The sequence below is a fragment of the Panthera onca genome, chromosome A3, assembly GCF_046562875.1.
Source record: "Panthera onca isolate mPanOnc1 chromosome A3, mPanOnc1 haplotype 2, whole genome shotgun sequence".
NCBI lineage: Eukaryota > Metazoa > Chordata > Mammalia > Carnivora > Felidae > Panthera > Panthera onca.
The window spans coordinates 63,269,306-63,275,305 of NC_138341.1; the positions used below are offsets into that span (position 1 = coordinate 63,269,306).

General features: G+C 37.2%; 1 long non-coding RNA gene across 1 annotated transcript in view; it reads right to left on the reverse strand.

The window, feature by feature from the left end:
* The window catches only part of LOC132687813 (uncharacterized), a 101,181-nt gene extending 95,444 nt beyond the window's left edge, over window positions 1–5,737 (reverse strand). Inside the window, exon 1 of the long non-coding RNA XR_009614273.3 lies at window positions 5,464–5,737. This is a non-coding gene — a long non-coding RNA (uncharacterized LOC132687813). The remainder of the gene's footprint in view (window positions 1–5,463) is intronic.
* Between the last annotated feature and the right edge of the window lie 263 nt (window positions 5,738–6,000).

Genomic DNA, 6,000 nt, shown 5'->3' on the forward strand with positions numbered 1-6,000 from the left:
TCTCTGTCTCAAAAATAAATAAACGTTAAAAAAAAATTAAAAAAAAAAAAGAATGCACATCCATGGGGTGCCTGGTTGGCTCAGCGAGTAGAACATGCAACTCCTGATTTCGGGATTGTGAGTTCAAGCCCCATGTTGGGTATAGAGATCGCTTAAAAATAAACCTTTAAAGGGGTGCTTGGGTGGCTCACTCATTTTGGCTCAGGTCATGATCTCACGGTTCCTGGGGTGGAGCCTCGTGTAGGGTTCTGTGCTGACAGCACAGAGCCTGCTTCAGAGTCTTTCTCTCTCTCTCTCTCTGTCCCTCCCTTGCTTGCATGCTTTCTCTCCTTCTCAAAACAAATATTAAAAAATAAAAATAAATAAAAACTTATAAAAATGAATGCACTTCCAATAAATTACTCTCTTTAAAACTCCAATACTAGCAGTTGTATCTTTATCTTACAAAAATGCATTACCTAATATCAACAAAAACTTCCCTAAATGATTATTCCCAAGTATCTAGTAGCTTCCCAAGAATTAGTTGGATATTAAGGATTTAGCCTTAAAATTTTTATTAGGATCTGAAACTTTCTTTCAGATCCTTTTTTTTCATTGTACTCTGAATTTTCCAATTTTGTGTACATATTTAATCAACATTTTCAGTAATGTTTTAGGAACTGCATCATTTTCCAATTTTCTCCTGTGGGACAATGACAGTATCTCTTGTACATAATACACAGTAGCTAACATGGGTTATTGAGGTTACTTCCTTACTTGCTAAATAAAAGAGAAAATTTTCCCTAAATTTTTAAAAATTGCATTTGCCACATAGGCATAACCAAGTACATCCAAAATTTACACAACACTAAGAGGGCCTATCCTGTGTTTGCTCCGCCAGCCAGCCCCATCATTATTCTATTGTTATATGAAACACATTTGTTTTGAGGAATTTCTGACATTTTTTTAGTTGTATTGTTCTTCTTCCATATCTGTGCCTAGTTAGTAGGCAGGAAATCTAATTCCCTGGGAAGCATATTATCTGAAGCTTACAATCTGTATATGCCACAATGTTTAATTTTTTTCTAAATTTCCCCTCATCCTCTTTGTCGATACCTATTTTTAAAAGTCATTATTGCCTTCCAGCTGTCCAAATTTTCTTCTCATTTTTCTCTTAAAAACTGACTTAAAGCAGGAGGTCAATATCTCAGCCATCATTAATTTCACACCCTCCTCTTCTCATTTATTCACTGGTCTTTTTTCTCTTGAGGATCACTTTTTTTCCTTGATACATTTATAAAAGACCTCCTTACTCCATCCAACGTCTCTTACTAGCAATATCTCGTTTCCCACTTTTGCTCTCCTTATCCTTCTTTGCTAACTTTAAGTTGTTCTGTCTATTTTCATATAGTTCTTGCCTTTGCCACTCCCAGGGCAATTGTCCTGTTATATACGAATCTTGAGCAGCCACTGGTGATGACAAACTGTATTTTAACTAGAATTCTGGAAGCAGGGTGCCTGCAGCCCTGTGCTCTGTTCAGTTCTCTCACTGCTACAGGCAGCAGAGATCTGTTTTGCGCTTAGACTACATTGTCTTAGGCTACTTCACACCTATCTACAATTATGAATGCTAATAATCTCATTGTATCATACATACTAGATTTCCTCCCAATGTGTTTTTCAACTAGGAATAGTACCTTGTAGTGCTGTTATCAATGATCACATTTCTAAAGAGGCAGTGGAGAGAATGGAAATGATTTACTCTATAAGGGTGAGGTCATTTGCATACTGCTAAGTGATTTGCATGCTGGCACATCCTGGAACTGTGTTTCACAGGCTTCCCCACATTTCTCCTTTCATAACAAGGTGTAGCTTATTTTCCTCACTAAAAACTGTCCTTTATTTTCCTCTCTCATGCCATTCTCTCCCACTAGAGAGTAATACACACTAACACAAGCATGACATTGCAAGGTACTCTCTATCTTCTGAGCTAATGCTCTCTTTGGCATAATTCATCATTGCCTCTGATGTTTCAGGGCTGGTGACAATGGTGACTCCCCTAATATCTGAATGAAGTCCTTCATAAATATTTTGCCGAGTGATTGATATCTCATCTAGTTATTTTTTTCTCACACCTCTTCCCCTCCATATATAACAGATGGGATTCCATCATCAGAAGCAGATGTTGTGGAAAGAGTATCAGGAGCCTAGAAGCCTTGTTGTAGCCCCCACTCTTCCATTAACTACCTCTGCGATCTCCACGAGTCACTTAACCTCTCTGGGCCTCCATTTCTATGTCTGTAAATTGAAGTTGAAAATGTCTTCTTCAGAGGTTTACCAAGGTGATCAGAAAAGACAGAGATACAAAAGATCTTCCTAATAGAAATGAGTTGGATACTGGGATTCTTGATACCTCAGCTAAATCAGGTTAACTTTTCAAAATCAGATGAAATCTAGACTATTTTCTGTTTCACCCATCCCCCTTATTAGCTTTTCATAATAATAAACAAACACACTGCTAGGAAGGCCAGTTACATTTTGAGAAATTACTAATGGTGAACTGTCAGACACAGAACACAAGGATAATTTTAACCACTCCCACCTCCCTCCCCATCCATGTATCATTAGCAACCACATTTTCCACCCTTGTTTATATAACTTAGGAGGGACCCTGCAGGGAGAGGCAAGGCTCCTCTCTGGTTTTTGACTGAGCCTCATTCATTGAAGTAAGGTGTCAGGGCTGCCTGTGGATCTGGAAAGCATTTTGGAAGTAAGAAGCAGACAAATGTAAATCTTTTAAACCCCTATGATAAGCAAACTCTCCTCAGTTCAACATATAAATATAAACATTAAATCAAATCAGATGCTTATACATTTTTTAAACCCATCATAAAACATTTTGTTTTGACAGCTTGGTAATGTAAAGTAAAAACACCGACAGCCAAAAGAATCAGCATCTTTGCCTGCCTACTACCTGAAAGTCTTTCCTGTATATAAATAGAATTAAAAAAAAAAAGAAAGAAAAGAAAAAAAAGTATGTTTATGTAAAGGGAAACACTGATTTACTAGAACTGATTGCTTCATAGTCTAATTACTTTTCAACTGGCTGTTCCAAATTAAGATGTCATTGATGGCTTTTGGTGATATATTTCATTTTAAGCAAATTTATTCTATAATAGAGTACATCATAATGGAAAGCAGAGTTCCTACTCTTCCCTCCTCTTTGTAGCCTGATATCTTGACAAGTAAATTAAATTTAGCAGTTAAAATGCTTCCATTAGTAATTTTATTAAGTTAATTAAAGAATCTCTCTTTCTGAATTTTAACTACCTTCCTTTCAGAACAATGTTGATTTCTTTTTTCTTTTTTTTTTTTTTTTAATTTCATGTATTTGGGGACTGTGATATATTCTAGGGCCAGTCAACAAGTCTATCAGTATTACATTTCTGTGGGCCAGATTCTAACAACAAAAAATCAAGTAAAAAGAAAAAAAAATAGCTCAAAAGTCTCTGAGACTATTTCATATTGCAGAAGAAGTAGGGTTTTAGTATCTTTTTAAAAAGGAAGAAGAGGAGGAGGGTAAAAAAAAAAAAAAGGAAAAGGAAAATACATTTTGGTGGCTACCTATGTTCCTAGGGAAAAGCAGAACAACTTCTCCATGCATATAGGGTAAATCACAAATGCTTCAGGTATAGTTTAGTTTATAGATGGAAAGAGAAGAACTACATCTCTTTTCTTCCTATTCAGAAAGTGTACAAGCAGCACAGGTATACAAGTGTACACGTTGGTAAAGCACATGTTAAATGAAATTTTGGGCCCTCTCAAGGATAGGGCGTTTTATTTTTTTAAGATATTTATTTTTTTTAATGTTTATTTTTGAGAGACGGCAAGTGGGGGAGGGGCAGAGAACCAGGGACAGAAGATCCAAAGCAGGCTCCGTGCTAACAACAGCGAGCCCGATGTGGGGCTTGAACTCAGAACTGCCAGCTCATGACCTGAGCTGAAGTCGGATGCTCAACCGACTGAGCCACCCAGGTGCCTCCAAGGATGGGGCACTTTAAAAGAAGTCAAATATTTCTAAGAGATTCAAGGCAAAAGAGCTGTCTCATTGACATTACCTGTTTCTTATGGTTGGTGCGCCTCACCGAGGAATTACAGAAATGATTTTTAGAACTAGAAAGGAGCATAGAGAAAAATTTTTTATCTGATCTTTCCATGTTGAAGATGAGGAAACTGAGGACACCACCCTGAGAGCAGTAACAACTATAACTGGCTGGTAGTTACTGAACTCCTCACTGTGAAGCTTCACATACATTATGCCATTAAAAAGCCTGATGAGGGAGATTCTTTTAATGCCCAGCATTATAGATTTATAGATATGGGAAACAATGCCTAATGAATATCAAGTAACTTGTGCAAAATCTGTATGACTCCAAAGTCCTGTCCTGTTCACAACTAGTGCACAGCATTACCTCGGATGACTGACTTGGGTTCAGTCACCTAGTTACTGAACTAGTTCCACCAGTGCTAAAGCTGACACTTTCTTCTAACATTTGCTCTTTACAAACTTGGCCGCATGAAGAAAACTGGAAACCTGGTACTTAGGCTGAGGCTTGGGCACTGAGAAGACACTAGTATTTATTTTAAAAGAAATCTCATTGCCAAGGTGCCCAGTTGAATATTTGCTTTCTGAGTGAAATAAAGCCTGCAGCCATGTGTTCAGACCCAAAGTGACATTTTATTTAAAATTGGGGGATACCACCCTTTACTCATTCATTGAGGAGAATGGAGATCCAAGAATGCAGTGCACAGCAATTACTATTAACATTTCATACGCTCTCTCATTTTCTAATACCCTGAGCCTATCAATTTGATAGTGATAGCACACTCTGGGAGCTCACATACTCACTGTTCAATCTCCATTATTCCTTTCAAAAATCATTTCCACCACCTCCTCAAATCCTCATGTTACATTCTTGTTCGGTAGAATCTTTCACATGCCCACCTCAGGTACCCTCCCACCCATCTCCTGCCCTTTGGTTTTGGGGGATTGAATGTCCTTTCTTCCAACATCAAGATAAACAAGGTTTAAGAGCTTTATTGCCCTATGCCTCTGATTTGCTACCTTGTCATCCTGGAGATGGGTTTTCAAGATGTGCTTTCAAGATGAAGCACAAGAAATTGGTAAATGTCTCTGAGAGTGTTTTTTTGCGGAGGATGTTTCCTGTACTAAGCATACCGCTCCTCTAAAATGATGTCCTTAGAAAGAATCTAACATTGTGCAATATTTCTATAATTAATAGTTAGATGGACAGACCCAGAAAAAAAGGAAACTGGATTATCCAGTATGTTTTTTTGATTAGAAATGATCCTCCCCTCTCTGACCCTTAACTGAGAAAGAATGCTACCTTTAGCCTAGAGTCATAATTGGTATACACCTGACCACATGACAAACATGTTTTTATTAAGAAATTTACCTCTTACCTCCTTGATATCTTGCCATTCACAATGCATCTATTCTTTGGTGAGGATCTTTTTCAATTATTTTGATGATCTTCTTGTTTTTAATATGGTATTCAAGTCCAGTAGTAAAATCTGTTTCATATTTGTAATCGGTTTTTAGCGCTGGAAGAAGCCCAAATTGGTAAATCCTTGTGAGTGAAAAAGAAAAAAAAAAACCCAGAATTTAGTTATGCAACCTGAGCTTATAAAAGATAAAAGATGAGGGAAGATAATGCAAAGGGAAGAACTTACAAAAACAAATATTAGATCCTCTCCCTTAACCCCAGTCATTTTGGCCCAGCTTTTAACCTGGGGAGTGACCAATTAAATGTGTAGAACCAAAAAAGAACCATCGGGATTGTGAAATTATGTGGCAAAATCCTCATTATTTGTCACATGAAAGGAAGAATGTGTGATTTTAAAATAAAATATCAGAGAAAGAGGTAACAAATTTGATGCAATAGATACAGTTGGCCCCAGTTGTGAAAGATTTGATAAGCTTCTTCTTACTTGTCCTTC